Genomic DNA, 26,990 nt, shown 5'->3' with positions numbered 1-26,990 from the left:
CTATCACCCGCCGCTGTTGTTTGGTCTTCTCCAGCCCCTGGCTGCCTTAGAAAGTCCTCCAATGGCTGCAAATCAGACCAACAATATCTTCTCCCACTCTCTTGCAAGCTGAATACACTAAAAATGCCTCTCTCCAGCCTCTAAATACGTTTTTCAGTCTTCCATGGGCATTTTTGATAAGTGGCAGCCTTCCCAAATGGTTTTTCCAACATTATCCACAATTAAATATTAATTTTCAGTCTTACTAAAAATTAATCTAATAATTATTTCGGTGCTCTGAAAAATAATCTAATTTGCCACTAGTTAAATTGGCTAGGCATCTCTCACTCCCAACTATCTCTGCGCCATCTTTGACCATTAGACATTAAACGCTACTTCTCTAGTGTCACCACTGACATTTATGGCCAAATAAATGACCTAGGCATTCATGGACAATAACATATGTTATGATGCCATTGATGTTTTAGCGATGGTTTATGCTTGGTTATGCTATGCTATGGTTTGGTTTTGCCAGATGAGTTGAGCTCATGAGAAATGGACATGTCATATGATAATCTTGCAATGTTTTTGAGATTATTTGTGAGTCTTATGTTATGCTATATTGGCTGGTAATTTTCAGCATATGTTGGGCATATGGAATAGTTGAACAGCAGTGCGCAAATGTTGTGTTGACTATGATGCCCTATGGAAAATTCTAGTGTAGTACTTTACTTTTGATGCATTTGGCAGTGCAATCGAGAATGATTGCAAGGATTTTAAGGGGGGGGGGACTGTCATGAGGACATGTATTTTTGAAACCTTACTTAACATGTGGGCTTGTTTCAGACCATATAAGCTGCATTTCAGCTTACAAACCAAATGCTCTTTTCCTGGAATAGCAAATCCTTCTGGCTGCTTCATGTACAACTCTTCATCCAAGTCTAAATCCAAGGATGTAGTGAGAGCAAACAAAACACGGAGCGTAGTCATCTTCACCATTGGTGAAAAGACCTCCTGGAAGTCTATGCCTTCCTTTTGTGTATAGCCCTTAGCAATCAGTCGTGCCTTGTATTTGGGCTTCCCATCAATACATTTCACTTTGTAAACCCATTTATTAGGAATAGCTTTTCTATCCTTGGGCAAAGGTACAAGCTCCCATGTGTTATTTGCATATAGAGACTTCATCTCTTCCTGCATAGCAAGCTCCCACTTTCTCTTGTTTTCACATGATTGTGCCTCTTTAAATGTCAGAGGCTCACTCTCATCAGTCAACAAAATGCAATCCAAAGATGGCTGAAACCTCTGTGCCTGCCTTCTGACACGTGTAAACCGTCTTACCCAATGATCTGTATTATCAGGCAGTGGGCCTACATCCTGAGGAATGTGCTCACCATCACCAGGTGGCTGATTTTCAGCATTTTCTTGCTGCTATAATCTGTTTTCAGCATGTTCTTCTTGCTGTCCTATTTCATCCTGTGCATCTTCATGATCTTCTGGCTGTAGCACAATAGGTTGCTGCTCATTTTCAGCATCAAAAGGGACAGAATTTTAAGCTAATGGTTGCTGAATGGCTGGCTGTTCATGTTGAAATTTGACATTCTTTTTGTCAAGATCGCCATGTGTAGTATTTTTCAGCAAGTTTGCCTCATTAAATACTATATCTCGGCTGCGTACTATCTTCCTGCCCTGAGGAAGTCAAACTCTATAACCCATCTCTCCCTCATCTCCATATCCCATGAAGATGCCCTTGATGGATTTCATGTCTAGTTTGGTCCTTTGTTCTACAGGTACATGCACAAAGGCTTCATAGCCAAATACACGCAAATGGTCATATGAAGCAGGTTTGCCAGACCAAACCTCTTCAGGAATGCCATTTTCCAATGCACGATTGGGAGAGCGATTGCATACATGAATTGCAGTTTTAAGAGCCTCTCCCCAGAACTGCTGCAGGAGATTAGTTGTGGATAGCATGCATCTGACTCTCTCACAAAATGTGCGGTTAAATCTTTCAACCATGCCATTTGATGCAAGATTATAAGGGGCTGTCAACTCTCTCTTAATGCCATGCATCTCACAAAACTTGTTAAATTCCTTTGAGACATACTCACCCCCATTATCTGTTCTTATGGCTTTCAACTTAAGTCCTTTTTGTGTGGTAACAAAAGCGTGAAACTTTTTAAAAGAATCCAACACTTCCTTTTTGCTCTTAAGTACATACACCCATGACTTTCTACTGAAATCATCAATGAAAGTAACAAAGTACCGTGCACCCCCATACGAATTAACAGGCATAGTGCACACATCAGAGTGTACTAAGTCAAGAGCATTAGACTTCTTAACGACACCGGAGTAATAAGGAGACTTCACTTATTTTCCATATAAGCAATCATTACAAAATTCGAGACCAGAGCCTTTTACATCAAATGTCCCTAAAGAGGAGAGAACTTGAAGGCCTTTCTGCCTCATATGACCAAGTCTTTTGTGCCAAAGCTCCATCTGTGAATGGTCTTTAGCCATAGCCAAGAACTTGCCAGGTAATGCTTTACAATGCAAAAAGTCCCCCTTTTGCTACCTTTAACAATCAGCATAGAGCCCTTATGGACCTTCCAAGATCCACCACCAAATTTAGTAAAATACCCTTTAGCATCAAGCTAGCCAACTAATAGTAGACTCTTTTTTATGCCAGGTACAAATCTGACATACTGCAAAATCAGCTCTTCGCTATTTTCAAGAGCCAAGTGAATGGTGCCAACACCCTCTATCTCACATGCCTAGTTATTACCCAAGTAAACCTTGCCTAGGCAACTTGCAGTGTATTCAAGAAATGACTCCAAAGAGGGAGTAACATGAAAAGAGGCACCACTGTCCACTGTCCATGATTGTGACAGCCCATCATGAGCTGAAAGTAAGGTATCAATTATCTCCTTTTTGGTGATGTGCATATCACCTGTTGCTGCTATAATATCTGCATCATTACATGAGGCTACAACAAGTATCTCTTTAGTGTCAGGAAGCTCTTCAATGACCACACTAGATGCAACATTTGCCTCTGCAACTTCTTTTGAGGAAGAGGTGTCATCATCTTTCTTATCATTATTCTTTTTTTTACCTTGCTGTTTCTTTCTTTCTTGCTCTTTCTTGAAGTATCGGGAATCAGGCTTTTTATGCCCTTTACGCCCACACTGATAGCATGTGACATCCTGCTGTTTGCCCTTGCTTTTGCTTTTGCTTTTACCTTTACTGGCTGCATTACCCCTCTTTTCAGACCTGCCTCTTACATGGTAAGCTGAGCCACTACTTTCACCACTAGACTTTCTTTTGATTTCTTCATTGAGGATTGAACCTCTAACACCATCAAAAGTCAAAGTGGGGTTGTTGCTGTCAGAGTGCAACGATGCGGAAGCGTAGGACATAGATTGAGAGAGAGTGAACACAGAGAGAAGAGAGAGAGAAAAGGAGACAGTGTAAACGCAGAAAATCTATAGTGTAGTATGTTGTATAAGAGTGCAGAAATATACACGAGGATAGAGGAAATATCTGCGTATGTCTTCAACTTGATGACCTCGATCTCCGTCAGCCCGAGCACAGTGTGTCTCAGCCAACAGATCTCAAGATCAGAATTTGAAGTGAATAGATGTTGGAGTGTGCCACAAACCGGCTATAAATAGCCAGAAAAATAGAAAATAATAGAAAAACTGTCCGACTACAGGTGTTGACGTGGCACTGTCGTACTTTGCTGGCCAACGGCTGTCGAGGAAATGACTGTCTAACACCCCCTCTCAGATCATGGACTGGTCAAAAGACTGAGGGATCTGGAATGCTGCCGAAGAAGAGTGTGGGGAAGCGCCTTCGTAAACAAATCTGCAAGATTATCCTCCGTCTTACAGTACTACACATCAATGGTCCCATCCAAAAGCTTCTCCCGAATGAAGTGTTACTGGATCTCAATGTGCTTCGTCCGGGCATGGAATATAGGATTCCGTACCAAGGCAATGCAACTCTCATTGTTGCACCTTAGAAGAGTAGGACGAGTCTGGGGGCAGCCAAGCTCCTCCAACAATCTCCGAAGCCACACAACCTCACATGTGGTGGAAGACGCAACCCAATACTCTGCCTCGGTAGAAGAAAGGGCTACCGCGGGCTGCTTCTTGCTACTCCAAGAAATAACACCTGTACCCAAGGTAAAACAGTAGCTTGTAGTAGACCGTCAGTGGTCCACATTGCTAGCTCAATCCGAGTCACTCCAACCTGCAAGAACTAGATTGGAAGCATCTGTATCTGCGGGATAAGAAATCCCTAAGTTAGAGGTCCCCCTCAAATACCGAAGAATCCTCAGGGCAGCCTGCCAATGCACCTGTTTGGGTTCAGTCATGAACCCTGCCAAAAGACCCACAGCAAAACAAAGATCAACACGAGTGTTGAGAAGCCAAATCAAGGATCCAATCAATTGACAGTAGCGTGAAGCATCCATCAAGGGAGAATTTGAGTGGGAAGTGGCCTTTCAGTTTGGATCCATAGGAGTAATAATGGGCCGATAAGTCTCCATCTCAAAAGTTACCAAGAGCTCCTGAATGTACCTCTGCTGTGAGAGATGAAAATCCCCCTCAGAGATTGATAAATCTCGTGACCCAAGAAGAAATGAAGAAGCCCCAAATCCGTCATCTTGAATGTCTGATGTAAAGCTGTCTTGGTCTCTCGGACCTTCTGTGCATGATCCCCTGTCAGAATCAAATCATCAACATACAACACAAACAACACACGACCAACCTCAGAAGTGTGCACATAAAGCTGCGGTTGGCCTTGGAGCGTCGATATCCCAACTTTGACTGAAGAAACGAGTCAATCTTCTCGTTTCATGCTTGCGGAGCCTGCTTGAGGCCATACAAGGCCTTCTTCAACCTGTAAAATTTCCCATCGGAGGATCCAAAGCTAGGATGCTGCTCAACATAGATCTCCTCCTGCAAGTCACCTTTTCAGAAAGGCCGACTTCACATCCAATTGATAGACAGGCCATCTCCTATGGGCAGCCAAGGCAAGAACAGCTCGAATAGTCGCCATACGAGCAGTGGGGGCAAAAGTATCATGGAAATTAATGCTTGGGCGCTGAGCAAAACCTTTAGCAACAAGGCGAGCCTTGTGCTTATCCAAAGAATCATCGCTAAGGTACTTGGTCTTGAAGACCCACTTGACATCAATCACCTTTTTGTGAGAGAGACGAGGCACAAGAGACCAAGTGCCATTTCTCTCAATAGCCTCCAACTCAGCTTCTGTAGCCTTTCGCCAATGATCAGACCGCAAAGCCTCCTTCACTGAAGTGGACTCATGATCTTGCATAACACGGGTCAGCAAACAATAGTTGGAGCAAACAAGCTCCGAAGAATGTGATTGGTTCCTTCGTGACCTCCGCGGTCCATCTTGCGGTTCCCACTCCTTGGGGACCCCCTCGATCCTTGAATCTCGGAGTGTGCCACGGGCCCAACAGGGAGGAGGATGAACCTCTCCTCGTCGCTCTCCATCTGCTGAAGACTTGGGTACATCCACCGGCGGAAGCTCCTCGAGGGTGGCCGGTGAAAGAGAAGACTCTAAATCAGAAGAAGAATCTCCATCAAAAGGCTCGGGCTCCAAAGGAACTGTCTTTGGAGCCCAACTCTCCCCTTGATCTCGAAGGACGGGGTGCTCCTCACCCCCCTTTGTGGTCGGAACTTCCACGAACCGCACATCTCGGCTCGTATAGACATCTCGCTTGACAGGATCAAATAGACGATAATCTTGGGACTGGGAGCTGTAGCCAACAAAAACCTGTAGTCGGGAAGCCTCCTCGAACTTATCACGCTGCATCTTCGGAATGTGCACATAAGCGTCACACTCAAAGATCTTGAAATAAGAGACATCAGGCTTAGTCCCGAAGTAAGCCTCAAAAGGTGTCATCTTGTCAACGGCCGAAGTGGGAGATCGATTGAGGATGTGAACTGCGGTAGCCATTGCCTCGGTCTGCAGAAACTGAGGTGTTTGTCGGTGCTCCATCATGGTGCGTGCCATCTCGATCACACTTCGGTTCTTCCGCTCCAAAATGCCATTCTCTTGGGGAGTGTTGGTGTTAGCAAACTATTGGTGAATGCCCCTATCTGCACAAAAACGAGCAAACTCTTCAGACATAAATTCACCTCCCTTGTTTGAATGCAAGGTCTTCAGTCGCCGGCCATAATGGTTCTCCTTAAAGAGAAGCCAATCCTTGAAGTGAGAAAAAGCCTCCGATTTCAAAGTCAAGAAATAGGCCCAAGTCATCCTGCTGTAGTCATCTACAATCAACATGAAGTACAAGCTCCCCTTCAGGGACTCGGTCCTCATCAAGCCACAAAGATCCGTAGATACAAGGTCCATGGGTGAAGTAGACCGCCTAGAAGCTTTGTTGGGAATTGCATCTTGATACAATTTCCCACGAATGCAGGAGACACGTGGTTGATGGCTCATCACTATGTCCAGCAATCCTCGGACAAACGACCCTTGCGACGCCTTCCGAAGGTACTCGTAGTTCAGGTGGCCAAACCGAGTATGCCATAGCTCAGAGTGTGTTTGAGAAGTAACAAGAAGATAGGTAAGAGCTGGGAAAGACTTCAACTGGTAGATGCCATCCTCCTCATACCTTGCAGAGAGAACCTTCCTCGATCCACGATTAAGGATGCGAACATTATCCTTGCGAAACTCCACCAAGAGACCAAGAGCACAAATCTTATGGACCGAAAGCAAATGATACCCCAAGCCTGGCACATGCATTCGGAAGTGTGGGTACCACGACATCCATGTGGAATAAGCTGCATCTCACCCCGCGCAGCAATAGACACAGAAGAGCTATCTCCAATGAGAACTTGCCCATGCGAAGGTCGCAAATGGGCAACACCATCGGAATAAGGAATCATGTGTCGTGAGGCACCACTGTCCACAATCCACTTTCGAGCCTGGGGAGCTGTCATCGCAGCATCAGAAGTCTTCGATGTAGAGTCCTCAATGACTGCTAAGTGTAGAAAAGCAGCTGATGAGGGTGCATCCACCGCTCCACAATCCTTCGTGTCCTTCTTGGTGTCTTTCTTGTCTTTGTCGGGGCAATTTTTATTCCAGTGACCGGTCTTATCACAAATATGGCAAGTCGATTTCTTCTCCTTGTCCTTCTTGGATTTGTTGTTCTCCTTTTTCTTTTGGTCCTTTCTCTTTTTCTGAGAGGTTTGACCAACCAAAGCCTCCGATTTGGAAGCATTCTGTCCCTTCAACTATTCCTCTTGGTCCAAGACTATAGGAACCAACTCTTCCCACATTAGAGTCGACTCCCGCCTTGATGCAATAAGGGCAGAATAAAAAGTACTGAATCGTGGCGGCAACTAGGACAGTAATGTGATCGCCATGTCTTCAGAGAAAATAGACTTCCCCGCATTTTGAACTTGCATCTGAAGCTGCCAAAGCTTGTTGATGTGTTCCCGAAGCGAAGGAGACTTATTCATGGACAAGGTCTGCATCTGCACCTCCAAAGAAACCTTCTTCATCAGGGTCATCCGGTTGTGCATCTGGTCGAGCTCCAGCCATATCTCTCGAGCCATCGTTAAGTGCTCGATGTGAGCTATCACGACTGTAGTGTAAGACAGAAACAGAAAAGATCGAATCCTGGCATTCAGTTTGTCCCAATGAGATTGGGCCTTGGTCAACTCTGCACGAGCATTGGAAGAGAGTTTGGACTCATCCCTTATTGAGGGCCTGTGAATCTCCTCCATTACCAGTTCCGCTAAATCATAAGACTCCAAAATGGCCAACATCGTCACCCGCCAGATGCAGTAATTGTCACCATCAAGCTTTTGATTCGATGAAAGAGCTGGTAGGACAGGCACCTTCCTGTCCATTATCGCCTGGAACTCCAAATCAGTCTCCGTAGACATGTTAACCTGCAATCATAGTTGTCAGGTACGAAAAGTACGGTACGGTATGGTATGATAAAATACAGTACTAAATGGTACCTTAAGATTTTATAAGGTACGGTACGATATTAGTACGAAAAAAAATAACTTCATTATTTTGAACTATAGATGATAGAACAAATGTTTAAAGTTTAAATAGCAATGCTATTGGAGTATATAAGATGAATACTTGAGGGTAACACGCCAAAACCTCTATGGCATATGCCGCATGCGCAACATTTGCTACAACTTACAAGTACATACATAGGAGTGGATACATCATACATGAATGATCATACAAATAAGAGGCATGTATGCTTGAGAGAGAGAGAGAGAGAGAGAGAGAGAGAGAGAGAGAGAGAGAGAGAGATGAAATGACATGAGATGCTTTATTAACGTCTACAAGAGGCCAAAATGACCTGTGAGACCAACAGTTACCAAACAAACCACCAAAGGTTTTGGTAAAAGATTTATGAATTTTGTTATGGTTTTGTTTGGCATTGCTAAGGCTAAAGTAGCTACCGATGGTACATTCACTAATTCGTGTACTCTCAGAAGGTACATTAGGCCAAGCTATCCTCTGGCCTAGTTTTATTAGCAATGTGTACTAATGCTTTGGGTTGGGTGGTGCAAAATGAGCTATGAACAAAGGTAAAATCAATAGGATTAAGCTACTTGATGACTCTCAAATGGTGCTGAATTTATTTATTGATGACACTAACATATTGTGAAAAATGATGGGACATCAATTAGAAACGTTTGGAACTGCTTGAATACCTTATGTATGGCCTTTGGCTCGAGGATAAATCATAACAAAACATGTATGAGGAGTCTAATCAAGCTTCCACCCCCTTTCTTGGTTGATTGATCAAGGCTACAAAATCACCACCACCACCACAACAACAACAGTCAACAACCCAAACCACCACCAACAACAACCATGCCAAACCCCCCCCCCCCCCCCAAAAAAAAAAAAAAGTGCTCATTTTTTGGTACGAATTTGTACGGTACGGTACGGTACAAACTGTATAGTACGAACTAGTTCGTACTACGTACGAGTGCAACTATGCCTGCAATACCTGCACAAACGCAAAATCAGCCCCCTCTGACTGTGTAAACGCAGCCTTCTAGGGCTGGTTCCTCCGCTGCCCAAACCTTCTTCACCCGCCGGAGGCGATGAAAAAATAAAATCTGCAATGGAAGGCCTCAAATGCAGCCTTCCTTCCCTTCGAACAGCAATAACCTGTAGCAAATTCACCGATTAGACTCCTTTCCCGCACGCCCACGCTCGCTTCAGTCTTGATCCAATGCGTAGTTCTCCCGCTCGCCCTCGAATCTTGGAAACGCAGCCTTGTGTCGTGCTGAAATCTCCTCTTTAGATAGGTTTAGCTCTTAGTCAGTCCATCTTCACCGCTCTGATACCATGTCAGAGTGTAGCGATCTGGAAGCATAGGACATAGACTGAGAGAGAGAGTGAATACAGAGAGAAGAGAGAGAGAGAAAAGGAGACAGTGTAAACACAAAAAATCTGCAGTGTAGTATGCTGTATAAGAGTGCAGAAATATACACGGGGGCAGAGAAAATATTTGCATATGTCTCCGACTTGATGACCTCGATCTCCGTCAGCCTGAGCACAGTGTGTCTTAGCCAGCAGATCTCAAGATCAGAATCTGAAGTGAATAGATGCTGGAGTGTGCCACAAATCGGCTATAAATAGCCAGAAAAATAGAAAATAACTGCACCAGGTCGGTTGCATTAAATGCAGCCGACTGCAATAAAAGTGTGACTGCAGGTGCTGATGTGGCGCCTGCTGACGTGGCACCCTGTTGATGTGGCACCTTGCTAATGTGGCACTGTCGTACTCTGCTGTCCAACGATTGTCCACGAAATGACTGTCTAACAGTTGCTAAGTGACACAACCAAAGATTCCCAGTTGTCAGGCAAAGTCATCAACAAGAAAATAGCTTTCGATGATAATCAATAAGAAAATAACTTTCAATTTATCATCGAAAGCAGTCAAACTAGAGTCTTGCAACTAACTCAAAACCCCTGTGAAAGCGCTCAAATGCTCAGATGCTGGCTTAGACTCATCCAACTCCATGTTCACAAGTTTACGCATAAGATGCACTTGATTCACAGGAGCTGTATTTTCATAAGTATCCTTAAGCTTTTTCCATATAGCATAACCTGTATCAAGACGCTTGATGTCTATAAGTACATCATTAGACACTGCCATCTTAATGTATGCAATGGCCTTCTTATTAAGTGTAGCCCAATCCACATCTGTCATAGCTGCAGGCTTAGTCTCCAAGAGAGCATCTTCACAGTCCTTGAGAAACAAAATGCCTTGCATCCTATCCTTTCACAAGTCAAAGCCAATGCCATCAAACCTCTTGATTTCAAAGAGGGATTTAGTGTCATTGCTGCTAGAAGCATTTGCAGCCATTTTTCAGCAATAAACCAGAAATTCAATGCTGCAATTTTTGACAGCAAAAATGAGCTGAATATTCAGCCGATTTCAGCCCAATTTTCTGGCAAATAATAGCAAGATTCAGTCCAAGTACATGTACAGCAGTAGAACGAATGACTTTCAGCAGTATGACTGCAATTTCAGCATACATTAAATGCATACACCACTGCAAGGTAACTCCCACTTCAGCAATATCACCAAAAATACATATGCACCAATCCTAGATCTGCAAATGATCACTAAGACTGCTGCAACCTGAATAATCAGCAATACATTAACTCAATGGGAGCTGTCCAGCAAGTGTACTGCATACGTATGTGCTCGTATGGTCTTCTGATACCCAAAACACCAAGAAATCTCTGCAATTTCTCCAAAATCGCACAAGCGGGAGATAAAAATGCTCAAATCACTCTCCTTATAACCACAAGATTGCTTTATCAATATTCCTTTATCAATATTCCCAAAGTGCATCTCATGCATTAACTTTGCCAAAATCCATAGATTTCAGCAAAAACCCCAAAAATTTCACTATGAAATCTGCCCCAATTGCATTAATACATGTTCCCAAGAGCCTAAAATGGGCAAATTTAGCAAAATTTCACAAAATTTTGCAAAAGCCCTGAATTTCTTGGGTCCAATTGTGCACCAATGTCAGTCAATCTGACTTAGGTGAACAAAATTTCACCAATACAGCAAAAGCCCCAAATTTTATGGGTCCGATGCTGTGAAATTTCACTTGGATGAGGAAAATTTCAGTAAATTTGGCGAAATCCCCAATTCAAACGCGCACAATGTCTACAATTTCTGACACAGATACCTCAATTTTGCATGAGCAGCACTCAACGTGGAAAAGCCCCAATTTTTTGGGCCTACATCTACACAAATCTGCGCACTGTGCTTGCTCGTGGGAACATCAGAAGAGAGGAGGTAAAAAAAAAAATCTCAAATATTTCTGAAAAAAAAACGGAATATGGGTCCATTGACCCGACGTTCGGGTCCGTGACCTGTTAGGCAACGTGACGTCTGCCAAATTGCCGCCCGTGCTGGTCGCGCTGTGCCTAGTGTCGTTGGTGTGTCGCAAGTCCACTGCCTGATGCCGTCACGCCCGCCATCACGCTCGTTTGACACTCTTTTGACGCGCGTACGTGTCACGTCTGCTGTCGCGCCCCGTCTGGCGCCCGTCTGACGCCCGTCTGACGCTCCGTCACACCTGTTGCTGCCCGTTGCTGCCCGCTGGTCCACGATGGACCTGTCGTCTATTTTGCCCGATTGTACCCCTTCGCGTACGACTACTGAGTGCTGGCTGTTGCTTGCCCCTGCTTGCACATGTCTCATCTGCGAGCTTGGACCGTCGCGCTCTGATACTAGTTTGAAGGGGAGATTGTGTAATGGCGTGCGAGATGAAGGCGTTAGCTGAAGAGCAGAGCTGAGTTGAGCTGAGAGTTAGAGAAGTGAATGCAGAGATAGGTGTGCCGTTGTGATGGTACACAAAGAATAAAAGAATGTATTTATATGTTAGGGTACATGAAGGGTGTGTTCACACCTGTAAGTCTATTTACACGGAGACGAAGGGACTTTACACCCAACAGTCCATGGAACTAGATGTAAACCATTGAAAACTGATCATAAACTGATCATTTGCTGATCTGAGAACTGATCACAAACTACTGCAAATGTGACCCCAAACTGATCACAGACTCATTGCAAAAACTTACCAGCAATCAATGCAAAAGCTGACTAGCAAAATTGATCCAAAAAGTGACCATAAACGGTTCTCAAGCTGATCAAGAACTGAGCTGAAAAATTGATCAGAGTTTTTGTCTCAAAATTGAGGCAGAATTCATGCCAAATTGATCATAAGCTGATGTAAAAGTATAGTTCTAGTGTCCAGGTGAAACTCCTACTCATTTGCGTTCATCTCACAGTGACTAGTACACTAAGTAGTGATCTCATGGCAAACATACTGTCAGTGCAGTACCTTGGATGCATGCTAAATACATCCGAGATCCACTACATACGAGAGCTATCCATAACTGGAGGAGTGGAAGTGCTACCTCCCCCTTGAGCATTAGGCAATACTCTGGACCCTTGCTCTACTAAACTTGACGGAGGCCGAGTTGGCTCTAACTGTAAAGCATCAAGGTAAAGCTGCAACAACTGAGGATGGTCTGCCAAGTCATCCTCCAACCATTGCATCCATCAGTGAATAATTCTGAAACTTCACCAAGTACCTTTTGGAACCCTTACCCCTGATCTTCCTCTCTTTCTTTGCAATCTGTCCCTCTTTCAGCCCTATTTTCAGATCTGCCCCGATTTTCAGCTTTATTTTCAGATTTACTCTTTTTCTCACCCTTTGACACTTTGACATGTGACTTAGCATCATCATCGGGGAATCCTGCATCCTTTCCATGCAGCAATGTGTCGGTTGTAGTAGCAGTTTCTATAAGCTGAGACATGTTGGAAACACTGGAATGCAAAAATCCTGAATACCCTTTGGCAAACCACAAATATACTTCTCCATCTGCTCATGGAGTGGTACTGTGCAATAAGAAGTAACTGGCAACAATGCATCCCAAAACTTCTTATTATACTGATCCAAGTTCTTGCAATCTTTGGAACTCAACTAATTCCAAGTTGTCATAATGTCTACTTCAAAGGTACTTGTCAACCAATTTGAAGCAAACATTTGCTTGAACTAGACCCAAGTAGTAGGTGACTTCCCTTGAATAAGAAGTGTAGTCCACCACTGCAATGCATTTCCCTTCAAAAATGTGGCTACCTTGCGTATCTTAGATGCCTCTGTGAAGTTGTCTCCAGAATAGGTTGCGTTAAACTATTGAATAAAAACAAGTGCTTTCAGCCTATCTTGTGCACCATTGAAAGGCTCAAACTTCACACTTTTGCCCTCTTCATCATAGTCCTTCGGCGGATCTATGGGAGTCAAGTTATCATAAATGGGCTGTTGCAAAAAGAGTGCATTGGCTGTATTTGCATTAAAACCAGTACTATCTGAAGCACCTACATGACCAATACCAAATCCTTGTGCTTCAACAGTCCCTAGGGGTGTTGATGTTGTGCTAAGAAATACACTTAGCCACTTAAACAACCCCAAAACATGCTTATTTTAGCCAAAGCCCTAAAATGGGGAGTGGATCGAGAGAGTTAGGTGGGAGAGGATCTAGAATCCTAATTTTCTATAAATAGACAGCCAGCCCTCCACTCTTCTCTAATCTCATTTTTGCAGATTTCAGGTGTTTCAGGTTGCTACCCACACGCCGTTCGCGGAGGACATCTGAGTTGAAAGTCTCCATTGCTGTCTCCATCAGTTGGCGCTTGATTTCTAGTCCTCTTCACGCAGTTTGGAGCTGATTCCAACCAGGCGACTGCTGTTCTTGTGCAGTCCTGCTGTCGTACAACCTACCACGTCATCACAGTTCTGCTACCTGCGTTTTTAGTCTTTCTTTCTTCTGCAAGCTGTCTTGCCTGCGTTTTTAGTCTTTCTTTCCTCGTTGCTGTTTGCATCAGATCGAGCTTCTCACTGCTGCATCTGCTGGTTTTCGACATTCGGAGGTTGCCTTGCTGCGATTCGAGATCCGTTCAAAGTACGACACACTCTCCAGCTCATTACCCTTGCCCTGATCCTTGAGATACAAGAGTTCGAGGTACAATATTTATTCATTGTATAGTGTGTTTGCTGCATGAGCATCGTATTATTCAGTAGTTATATCACATCATTTATTTACAGTGTTCATTGTCTCTAAGTTATCCTAACCCTAATTGTGTTCTTTTATTAGTCTGTGCTTTGTCGTACGGTTTCCGTTTATGTTTCTGTGTTAGGGTATTTCTTTACATAGTATCAGAGCTTGGTACTCTCTAAGAAACCCAGGCCTTTGATCTGAAAGCTCTACACAAGAAGCAAGAACTACAATAGGTTAAAATGACTTCGAACACAACAACACCGATTCAGTCTCCAAAACTAACTATGCCGAGAACCGAGCGAGAGTGGGTCGATTAGCTTGCTCCACAAAGTTCCGACATGGTGGAAGACACTTCTAATTATATGGAAGAAAAGCTAGGCAAGCTGACCTCTGAAGAATACAAACTGATCATAGCTTATAAATGATAGCTTATAAATGAAAGAAGATTGAGGAGCTTGATCGAAGGATTGCCCTTTGAGAAAAGCTTCTAAATGAAGGTATGTATGAATTTTTCTCTTCAGATGTTACGCGTAAATTTGATGATGTTGCAGGGCCGTCAAGGCCTCCATCAGGGATGGGCCCCTCTCTTGGAGAATAATACCCGGAGTGTGTTCTTTTCTTTCATCCTCTTCCATCCACTCTGGTGCAAGGTACTTTAGATTCGCCTTTTGTTCCTTTTTCTTTTACCTCTTCTGCTTTGCAATATTATGGTAGAGATCATGTGGAAGAAAGAGTCCGGTCTGTTGATTATAAAAAAGGTCCTCTTGAGGACCAATTCATGTATGTTAATACATGTTGTGGGGATTATAAGAAAAAGCTAGGCATCTCTTCTTCTACTCTTCCTTTTATTCCGTCTACTTCACAAAATTAGAATGAATTTGGTGTTTCTTTTTCTTCATTGTATGGTATATCATCATCTTTACATTTTCATTTCCAATCATTAAATGATAAAAATAAACAAAATGCATTTGCATCTTATACACCTCATTTTCAAAACCCACCCATCCCACCACATTCATCCTTGCTTCTCCACTTCCATTCACACCATTCACTTTTCCATTTCAGACATCCTATGTCGCACTGCACATCACACTCGGGGGTTATGGAAACATAGACACATCCTTTAGGACCTGATCCCTACCTCTGTCGGGTGGTGTTCCACCTACTTCACATATACTTTCGGGATCATTGCAGCTTGGGTATCCCCCCTAGTCTCTCGAGTGTGGATCAATTGACTCCACAGTTTGCCTCCATGGCTTTACCTAGTGGACCTTTTGGTCATACTGCTGTGCCCCAACCTCACTTTGGACAGGGCTTCCGTATCCCAGTGCCTCCACCTATACCGGCACCTTATGGAAACATTCATGTTCCAGTGCCTCTGCTTCAATCTACACTCATTGGACACTCATAGTCTACTTCTACCTATCCATCTTTTCCCCCTCCTCCTCCTTCTTATCAGACACATCTACCTCCATTATCTTATTCTCCACAATCTTATCCCCCACATCCATCTTACCCTATCTACTCGACACCTCATGGTTTTTGCTAATCTTCTGTCAAAAGCATGTATTTAATGACAAGATTCGTTTTAACGGGTCAAAATTTACTACTTGGTCGAACTTGATGAGACATGTCCTTGACTCCGAGAACCTATGGGATCTTGTGTAGGGTTTGGAACCCCAATTTGATCCCGCACTTGTTCCATACAAGGCTGTCCGCTCATGGAAGGCTAGGAATGCCTCCGCTATATTGTCGAGCTGATGTAGAGCTTATTACCTGAGTTTCATTCTCAGCTTCAACATTTTGACTTAGTGTTAGAGCGATGGGGACACTTGATTGACAGCTATGCGGCTTGGGATAGGACTCGTCATATTAATTTGACTATGAGCTTCAGCTTTTCAAAATCATTGATCGGGATGACTTGAAAGTCAAGTTGGCTGAGTATCGGCGTCTCCTCACTGAATTCTCCACTACGAGGACTGCTAAGTCCCTTGACGATCAGGTCACATTGTTCCTAAACAAACTCCTTAGGAAATACTTCAATTTTGTGGAAGGCATAGTTTCAAAACCTACCATGCCTACATTCTATGAATTTGAGTGTCAACTGTTGCGTTACGCACGGTTGTTTGATTAGTTTTATGCGAATTCCTCTTCAGAAGGGGCTCTTGTTGCTCATTCTTAGAAAGGGCAACAAGGAAAGGGCAAACAAAACTAAATCGCTACTCAAAATCAAAATCAAACTCAAAAGCAAAATCAATCCGGGGACTCACAAGGAACACTCTAATCCCTCAAACCTGGGTGGCAGAATGTACTTAAGAAGAATAGGTATTGTCAACATTGTGAAAAGACTGGCCATTTTGACGACGAGTGTCGATCAAATGCAAGAGGCACAGCATCAAAACCTAAGTCTCCGACCCCCGCCCCTTAGTTGGGCAACCCCCAGTAGGGGAGGCAGGGTGATGGCAAGGGGCAGTTTAAAGGTCAGACTCACATTGCCACCGCATAGCCATCTTAGTTGACAACGTTCTCAACACCAGAGGGCTTGTTTGACTGGTCTGCAGAGGCCCACATCGTCTCTATAGAGACATCAGATGCGAGTCTCGTCCATATCTACGAGTTGCCTCCTGACGAGGTTATTGCAGAGGCCCACTTGATACAACCAAGCACTTCAGCTCCTGTTTGGATTGTGAACAGTGGAGCTACATATCACATGACTCCTATAGAGGATATCTTTCGTACCTGAGCCCCTGCAGCTGGGCGGGTCCGTGTAGGAAACAACTCCTCGGTCAAGATTCAAGCCCAAGGTTGCGTCAGTTTTGCCAATGACAAGGGTCCGGATCTAGCTATGTTGGACAATGTATATCATGTCCCTCAGCTTGGGGTGAACTCGTTATCTGTTCAGCAGCTTTGCCGGTTGGGGCGAGCGGTTTTCTTTATAGCGATCACAGTTGAGATGCTTTGACTCTTAGACTGGTTTAGTGATTGCTCGTAGTGAGGCACAGTCTAATTACCTATACCACATGACACACTTTCTAACCGAGCTAACAGCCAAGGGCTCCGTGTTCCATAGCTTCAAGGCCTTAGCCACATCTCGGGAGCCTATAAACAATGAGCGTCTTTGGCATTTTCGCTTAGAGCATCTTGGTTATGACTCACTTTATGAGTTGTCATGCCGTGAGCTGGTTGAGGAACTTCCACGCTTGAAGCTAGCTCGAGATGTCTGTAAAGCTTGTCAGCTTGGGAAGTAGCACCGTACTCCATTCCTTGAGCAAACCTCACATAGAGCTGAGGCGCCTCTTAGATTGATTCATGTTGATCTTTGTGGGCCGACATCCATTGCTGCCTTGAATGGCTCACTGTACTTCTTTTTGATAGTGGATGATCATTTTAGATACATGTGGGTGTACTTCCTCAAGTATAAGTCTGATGCTTTCCCATACTTTTCTGCTTGGATGCTGTTGGTTCATAACCAAACTGGTCATCGTGTCGGTTGCATGAGGAGTGATAGCGGTGGTGAGTTTATTTCCCACGAGTTTTCCGAGTTTCTATAGAAGCATGGCATCTCCCGCCAGCTCACCTCTACCAACTCCCCCTCTTAGAATGGAGTTGTAGAGCATAGGAACCAGACAGTCATGGAAATGGCACATGCACATACCTATCGCTCTGTTGTAGGAAAATTTCTTTGGTTAATTCATACTAAGAAAACTTCCTTGTGTCTCTCCCATAGTTGTCTATTGCGACAACTAGAGTGCCATTGCCCTCGCGGGCAATCCGATCATCACACCACGGATGCGGCATGTGGGAGTCCACTTTCATTTTTCCCGAGAGCAAGTTGAGCTAGGCACTATTCGCCTAGAGTTTGTGCCTTCATCATATAATTTTGCAGACATTTTGACCAAAGCAGTCAACCGGCCGGTTCTTCTGTACCTGCTACCTAGGATCGGCTTGGGTACACCCTCTCCTACTTCTTCAGCTTGATGGGGAGAGGGTGCTTCCCTCTTGCTTTTCCTTCCAATTTGAGAGGGGGCGGCTTCTGCTCTTGATAGTAACAGTGATGATGCTTACAGTTTTTAGACATGATTCGAAAAACTCAATAGGGTTAGGATAACTCAGAGACAATGAACAGTGTAGATGAATGAAGAATGAATAGATACAATGCTCAATACAATAAACACACCATGTAGAGTGAATACCAAACCTCAAACTCTCGTGTCTTTGAAGGGTTGGGGCAGAGAGTATGAGTTTGAGAGTGTGTTGTACTCTATGCGGATCTTGAAGTGTAGTAGGTAGCCCCCTAGAAGTGATCAACAGCTGCAAACGGAGATCTATAGAGTTTGGATTAGGCTGAAAACGCAATAGTAGCTTCGAACAATGAGTAGCAAGTGGGAGATGATTTGGAAGATGAAGGCAATAATAGCTGGCTGCAAAACACAGCTGTCAATTGCCCCTAGAGGTGAAGATGATTGATGTAGGCTACAAACATAGGCTGTAGGTGAGGTGGCAGCAGCAAACACTAGTGTTTAGTGGCTCTTTGGCTAATGACGATGGTTGGAAACAATGTGGATAGGCTCGAAAGCTTCTTCTTGCATCAAAGGCAAGGTCAAAAGTTTTGGAGATCAATCGCCAAGAGCTGATGGAAGCTGGTTATCACCACAAACTGATGTATTGCCATGGAGGGGTATAGACAATAGTGGGAATGTATAGATCAGTTGAAGGAGAACCTAAAAATATGAGATAGATTGAGTGGATAGGATGCCTCCTATTTATAGACGAGTGGATTTTCCCAAATTAGGGTTTGGCTTATGGAACATGGGCACTTTCTAGAAAAGTGGTTATTTAATGAAACTTTTGGTAATAAGAATGTTTTGGGTCTGTAATAAAGATCTAATTAGTATACAATGCATTTTTTTATCACAACACCTCCTCTTAGGCCCAAAACTAGATATAGGAAGAGACTACAAAGCATAGCTCAGCCCATAATCACCACAAAGTGTCTCATCTCAAAGTAGCTAGGACATCGGGCCAAGGGTGCATAGTGGCTATGCAAGGACACACCAAGACTATAGAACTATAGTTATTTTACCAAGGGAGGCCAAAGCATCCCAAAGAGGCCAAGGCATCAAATGAAAGGTGCTCGTTGGCCATTCAATGGCCACCTAGGACCTACAAAGGCAATGGAACCACTTTGAACCCTTTTTTTTTCTTGGTGAGCTTGGTTGGATTCTATTAAGTATTTGTGCCCTAGGAGGAGATAAAAGGGATTTAAAATAGAAAGCAATCTTCTCTACTGGTGGATTTTAGTGAAGAAGAAAAGTATGGGGAGTATGCGTGGAATGTTGCCATAGTGCCCAGGGAGCTTGCCATGTGAATTGGTACGAATATGATGGATTCAGAGTTGATTACTAAAAGGGATAAATATAGGCAGATGCATGGGTAATATGAAAATTGGGGTTTCTTATGAAATCAATTGAACAATCAAGGGTAATGCAATAGTTGACACTCAAATAAAAGGTGGGTGATTGGAGCTGAGATAACTTGCCAGATGAAATTGAAATATTTTTGTAGTAATTTGTTCCTAAACAAAGTGACTCGATCATCAACGGACTTGGATAACCTAGTGGTGGCGAATTCAGTGAGCAATTGTTAATACTCAGCCAACTTGATAGTCAATCATCCCTCTTAGTGATTTTGAACTCATGGAGCTCATGGTCAAGGTTGATATGTTGGATATGATTGCGAGCCACATAGAGATCGACTAGATGTACCCAATGCTTAGAGGCAAGGTCAAAGTATTGGAGTTGAGAGTGAAACTTAGGTATAAGACCCTGCATCAACTTGACTATGGCTATGGCATTTCTACTCTTCCTGTCATGAGGACATGTATTTTTGACACCTCACTTAACATGTCGATTAATTTTTAATCACATGGTTAAGTAAGTATTACACATGTGAGGTGTAACTGGGGTTAGAGTAAATTTATGAGCCTGGGACCCGAGGAAATCACGGGATGTCAAAGGCAAAAATTGCTATAAGTTATGCCGCACAGGTACTTGGTGATATTTGGTGTGAGTTGTTGGCCTAGGTCATTCATTTGGCCATAAGTGTCAGTTGGTGACACTAGAGAAGTGGCGTTTAATGGTACCTAACGCCCATTCAGATGGTCAAAGATGACGTAGAGACACTCGGGAATGGAAGTTGCGTAGCCAATTTAATTATTGGCCAGTCAGATTATTTTTCAGGGCACCGAAATAATTATCAGATTAATTTTTAGTATTTAAAGATTGAAAATTAATATTTAATTATGGATAATGCTGGAAAAACCATTTGGAAAGGTTGTCACTTGTCAAAAATGCCCATGTAAGACTAAAAAACGTCTTTAGAGGTTGGAGAGAGGCATTTTTAGTGTATTCAACCTGCAAGAGAGAGAGAGGAGATGATGTTGGTTTGATTTGTAGCGATTGGAGGACCTTCTAAGGTAGCCAGGGGCTAGAGAAGACCAATCAACATTAGATGACAGCATCTATAGGCTGGTGAGAGAGGGCAACAACAGTAAATGATTGATTTTCTTCAATTCTTTGCATCTACAAGCTGTTGTGGCAGGGCAGCAGCTACATTTGACTGATTTAACTTTGAAATTTCTCTCTCTACAGCTTTCTCTCTCATCTCCAACCATTTCACAGCCTTGCTCTGAAGATCTTTGCATTTGGATCCTTGGAGATTGAGAAATTGCAAATTTCTCTACTGTAAACCATAGAAACATGAAACGGGGAACGAGAACGAGGAACGAGGAACGGGGACGGGGACGGGGACGGGGACGGGGATGGGGACGGAAACGCCAAACCTAGGAAACGGGGACGTGGGAACGGGAACGGCATTTAAAAAAATTAAAATTCATGAAAAAAAATTAATATTTCACTCATAATCCATGTGGACTCTGGAGTGTTAAAACTTAAAACCAAGGTATATAATCCACAGGGACAAATCATTTTAAGTTTTAACTTTAAGATATCATGCATCATTCTAAAACTACTCATTATAAATTGAATTGCAACTTACAAGGCTCAAGAGGTAAGCTATTCAATTATAAATAATAAAATCCATAATGTATATGCCAAAAATGATAAAACAATGAACAATGAACTAAACTTTAAAGTCTAAGCTAAAAGAACATGCCTATGGTCCCATTGTCAAAAAACTTAAAAGATTACAAATATGAAATTGAAGTCTAATCTTTGAAAAAACATGCTCATTGTCCCAAAAAAGACCACAAATATAAAGTCTAATCTCTAGACTGAAGCAAAATGCTGCATGCCAAAATAGCCCAAAGGGCAACTGCAAGACTGCAAGACTCAAGTACAAATATAATATCGGCGTGGCACAACTATCAACAGCCCAAGTGTCACACTGTCATCAATGATTATAATATCATATATAATGTAAATGTGTCATGTATCATGAGACTCATGATAAGTAAACTAAATTAAAGATCATGATCATGATCTGAGGCTTCTCTAACCACTCCTGAAGTGCTAGCCTCATCATCATGTGTACCATGAATTGCTGCCTCAACATCAACATATGTCTCCTCTTCTTGCTGCATCTCCCACTCTGTGAATGGATCAGACTTTGTTGTCATATTGTTACATAACATCCTCAAATTAGCACTATCGAATACTAGATCGTTTGCCCTCTCCACACCAAGACGGTTCCTCTTCTTTGAAGCAATGTGAGCGTATGTACTCCACAATTGCTCCAAACAAGAGGAGCTAACTGAGTGACTCAAAATACGGATGGCTAGTTGTTGCAACTCAGGACCATCCGAACCATAGTTCTCCCACCACAAAGCTGCCCCAATCTTACAGCGATCCTCTTGTGCATCCCCACAACCGAAAGAACCCTGAAAGGTCCTATAACATGAAAGCTGATCTCTGATCTTTCGTCTAGTGCCATGATCAGACACTAGACGAGATAATATAAGACTCCATGCATCCATAACCTCAGTGTTATTCTCGTGACCCTTGCCCTGGAACTCAGGATCCACAACAAATGCAGCTGCATGCATGGGTGAGCTATAGAAGTTCCACCTCATCACAACTAAATGGCGTATCTCCTCATGCGCCTCATCATTTGGTGCCAACTCGTGCAACTTTTCATTCAGCCTATCCATAGCCTCATATACCTTACCAATGTAAGGTTGCATAGCATCCATAACCCTTAATAAATGTACAATAGGTGATACCATAGCATCTATCTGCTTTACATCATCCCAAAAAGTGGAGTTATTTGCTTTCTCCAAGCATAAGATACCTGTAGGAGTATTTGCCAATGTTGATGAGGTAAGCTCATCACTAAGAAATAATTGCCTCAAGGCATCACTGCATTCTCTTAACTTGCCTAGCATCAAGAAGTTAAAGGCAAATCTGGTATTAGAGTATTTTAAAAGTGCCTTCTTCGACTGCAAAGAGAAGTGATGGCGAAGAAACTGGTGATTCAAAACAAAGCTAACCATTTGAGCTCCTTGCTCTATGACAGGTGCAATCCATGATAGGTTACCAATATTCTTTAATAGGTTGTTCAAGCAATGAGCCATACAATATGAAACTGTGATATGCGGATAATATTCCTAAATAATAGCACCTGCTACCCTATTTGCGGGCTCTCTATCTGCAACAAATCCCACAACATGCTCTGGGCCAATAAGCTCAACACCTGTAACCCACTCTGTTGCAAGTACATCTGCTGACTTTCCTGTCCCCGATGCATCATGTGAAGATATGAAATACATTTTCCCACGAGAATAAGCAACCATACCATGAATGGATCGCTTGCGTGTATCACTCCAACCATCAGCAATCAAGGAAACTCCATTTTTAGCCCACATGCTCTTTCTAGTCGTTGCTGCTTGCTCAACAATGCGCTTTTCCTTGTCGAGCAAAGTGGTGCATAAGGTCTCTGATGGTGGAGGTACATACGAAGGGCCATACTCACCAATCTTCTTGCACATCAATTTAAAATACTCTGACCTGGTTACACGAAATTGAATGTGGTCATGATAAAAAAAAGCGTGCCATTGATGTATCCACCTCTTCCTTCTTCTTGGGATCCCAACTAGCATCAAGTGTGCTTTGTCTACGTGTAACATGTGGCATTGTTGATGCCATGGCCGTTGCAATACCTGCAGTAGGTGTGGAGGTAGCACTTCCTGATACTGACCCTGCTCTAGATACATTTGATGGGGATGGTGTCACAAAAGTTGCAGGGTCAACTGCAACACGTCGTGGTCTAGATGCAAGATAAGCTTGTTGACCTACTACACGGTCACGAAGCTCCCTTTGCTTCTCCAAGGTCACATTCAGACAAAACAGTACCTCTGAATTTGGCTCATGTAGAATATGAGCTCGGATCTGATTATGCATAAATATTAAAATGGAACAAGTGGCAATTGGTATTCCATATTTTAATATTTAAGTAACTTTGAAAAATTAAAATTAATAAAAATTTAAAATACAAATGCTCAGCTCAATGGATTACCTTGTTTGCTCCACTAGTTCGCTTGTATGGGCAAAGCTTGCAAGTCCATGGTCGAGATCCTCCACCACTCAAAGGGTGGTCAGCATTTACTTCTTTCCACCATGACCAATCATCGGACCTGTTAGTGGAGAGCTCCCCCTATGCCTCCACGAAGGGGGTCATTTACATGGTTCCCTGGTATAGCGGCTTCACAGTGGAGACATTTGTGCTCCACAACATATTTCTCAAACACCCAGTCACCTTACTTTTCCCCGGACTGACGGTAGAGTACCGCTAGTTAGTGGAGGACTTTAGACGGCTCTTCGGCTCAATCCTTGCCTTCTTCGTGGATGCAATGACAGCTGCAGGAGTCCCAAAGGTACAAGTAGCCGTGAAAGACACAGAGTATATCAAAGTTCCTGGAGATTTGAGGTAGGAGATCACTTTTTTAGGCAGCAAGTCATTGTGATTGGGCAACCAGGGCAGTGCCTGCGCTGCCACGACTTTGGGAATTAGATAGCAGATTGTACGCGTTTCGGAGCCAAGGCGGCTCCGCCGACAGGTCCGTAGGTGGACATTGATGGCTTTACACGGGTCCAAAGATGACAGAGAGGGAGATGGCAAGGGGGGCCGTAGTCACCTCCTCAACGTAGCCTCGACAGCAGGGAGGAGGAGGGTGAGCGACCCCCCCTCGGTAGAGCAATCCGCAGCCCCCCCTTGCCCTCTCCACCCGGCAGGACTGTAGTCCCCCACATCCACCACTCGCACCATAGACTACCTCACCTGAGATCCCATAGCCCCCACACTCAACCCCCCCACCTCCCATGCCCTTGGGATAAATGGTCCAATGGGATTGTTTAGTCCTATGGTTAAGAACGGATTTGGGTTAGAGTGGAACATAATGAGTAGTATTCCTAAACCATTATGAGATGTTCGCTAGTCTTAATCCAAGGCATACCTTTTAGTAGTCCATCAGTAGGTTTTTCAAAAATGATGATGCCTGGCGCTTTCTTGGAGTATCACGGGGTTTGCTTAGGCCCGACTTAGTCTACATCGCAATGGAAGAGCTCCAGCCGAATCTACTAGGATCGACCTGAAATTCCGGGTTCTTAAAATCGGACGGGTCTACAATGGATAACATGACGGCTCAAATGACTAGTAACCCTCATGCCACCATACCCAATAGCTCCCATGATAGCCCTCTCTCTTCGTCATTTTTGAACCAACCTGTGCATACTCCTGCTGAGATAGATAGAGAAACTCCTTCAATCTATCTTTGAGTATCCGCATCCCAAGAATGTGATTTGTCTTGGTCACTCATCTTGTTGGAGATTATTCCCTTGTGCGCGATGGTTAACTGGACCTAGTTGTTTACTCCCTTGTTGGAGAGAATTCATCTTACTCCAACACCACCACCACCACCCTCCCCCCCCCCCCCCCCCCGCCCACACACACACACACACACACACTCGCCACGTACCTCCGACTATCCCACCATCCCTCGATCCTCTCCCCCCCTACCACCTCCCCTGCCGAGTACCCCCTCTGATTTGCACCCGGCTCAGGTGATCCCTCCGAGACCCACCCCCCCTCCTCCCACAAGAGGTGATGAGCCACACGCCTATATCCTCCTCGCACCAACAATTTTCCCCCTCCCACACAGCCACCAGCGCATCTGCCCCTGCCGCCCGTCACACTTTCCCGAGACAAGCACACCTGTTGCCGCAGGGTTCCGCCTTTGAGTCCGATTAGGCACCCGGCTCAAAAAACAAAAACAAAAAAAAAGTTCTTCCGCAGTGGCCCATGGTCCTACCTGAGAGTTGTGGAGCGTGGAGAGTTCCCACTACCTTTAGAGGTGGGAATCTTCGTGGTTCGTAAGTCGAGGAGGGGCAAGGTGCATCTACTAGCACCACCGGATGGACCAAACTACGCTTTCCTTCAGTCCTCTCACTTAGGGGATTGGACGACGACACAGATATAGAAGTTGAAGAGTCAGGTGGTGGACCACATCTCCCAGTGGATGGGAGGACTAGCACTGTTTGCACAGTAGTGGCCTGGTTGCATGATGGACATTAATTGGTGGGCTGGTGCCGAGGTCCCACACTTGAGCATTATCTTTCGAGCCCCTCCACAGTGGAGAGCTCCAAGAGATGTGATCAAGTGGCCCTTGGCACAGGCAACCTGTTTCTACCAGTGTACAGAGTTACGACTCTTAGCATGGTTGATAGATGCATTGATAGTACCACCTAGAGCATCTATCACCCTTATGGTCTGGTCAAGGGCCACCATGGGGGACTGGAGTTCGCCATCCAGACTCGCGGCAAAGTGTACTTGCGTGCTCCATAGTTTTTTCTCCTCATCGACAGCCTCCACACCGAACAGATGCTTGTTCGGTCAGTCACAAGTTTTCTCATGAGCTTGTTGAGCTAAAATACGCATTACTTGCTAATTAGCCTCTTAAACAGCCCCAAAACACACTAAAAATGCTCTTTTAGAGTAAAACCCTAAAATGGGGAGCGGTTCGAGAGAGTTCAGTGGAAACCCTAAAACAGGGAGCGGTTCGAGAAAGTTTAGTGGAAACCCTAATTTTTGGGGCGCCCTTCCACATCTATAGATAGACAGGCTGCCCCCATTCAGCAATCATTCTTGTTTGCAGGTTACACCAGCCCACACACCCTCTGCTGCTGTTGGCGCCCAGTTTCCAGCCTGCAGCCCGCCTCCATCTGCTGTTCAGCCATCATCGACTGCAGCCACATCATCTTCAGCCTGTCCATTGCTGTAGGCGACAGCTCTCAGCTGCTGGCGACTGCTCCAAACTGTCCCAGACTGCTGTTCAGCCTGCTATCCATCATCTCCAGGGTCAATGAACCTGCGTTTTCAGCATTGCAGGCCCTGACACTCTTAGACACTGTTTCAGCATGCTGTTTACAGCAGATTGTGCACAGTTTCCAGCCTCCGATCGGTGATACATTGTTGCGTTTACCAGTTTCCAGCCTCTAGACTGCTGCGTTTTGGTGACCAGCCTGCTGCCATTCACTATTCAGCACTCCTACACTCCTACTGCTGGTCACAGACTTGGGATCCGTCTTCGGTGGACGTCACACTCCGACATTGCTCTGCCCTTGAGCACACTGTACACTCTTACATTCATTTACAGCATTCATTCACTTCAGAGTTGTGTTCTCTCTCTCCCTTCTTCTGTTTGTGTTTGAGTTTTTGCGTTTGAGTTTTGAGTTTTGTGTTTAGGGTTTGAGTTTTGAGTTTTGCTCTCTGTGTTTGTGTCTCTATCGTGGTCGTACACTCTGTGTGTCCTCAGTGCAAACCCTAGCAGTCTTCTTAACAGAGCTTACATCTTACATCCTAGAATGTGAATAGTCTCCACTACAGTGGGAC

The 26,990-nt window shown here is 44.1% G+C and overlaps 1 protein-coding gene across 7 annotated transcripts in view; it reads left to right on the top strand.

The window, feature by feature from the left end:
• The window catches only part of LOC148028956 (uncharacterized), a 59,219-nt gene that overhangs the window by 17,096 nt on the left and 15,133 nt on the right, over positions 1-26,990 (top strand). For 2 of the 7 annotated variants that reach the window (XM_087687723.1, XM_087687724.1), the window contains exons 2-3: positions 13,634-13,822; positions 13,915-14,051. The exons of 4 other annotated variants lie outside the window; for them this stretch is intronic. The gene's annotated coding sequence lies outside the window, so the exon portion shown is untranslated. The remainder of the gene's footprint in view (positions 1-13,633; positions 13,823-13,914; positions 14,052-26,990) is intronic. One more of the 7 variants, XM_087687726.1, reaches the window with a different exon arrangement.

This window comes from Lygodium microphyllum, chromosome 11 (genome assembly GCF_053477565.2).
Source record: "Lygodium microphyllum isolate KBCC chromosome 11, Lygodium_microphyllum_v1.1.10, whole genome shotgun sequence".
NCBI classification, from domain to species: domain Eukaryota; kingdom Viridiplantae; phylum Streptophyta; class Polypodiopsida; order Schizaeales; family Lygodiaceae; genus Lygodium; species Lygodium microphyllum.
The sequence above is the reverse complement of the archived record's forward strand: the minus strand, read 5'-3'. Positions and strand labels throughout refer to the sequence as shown.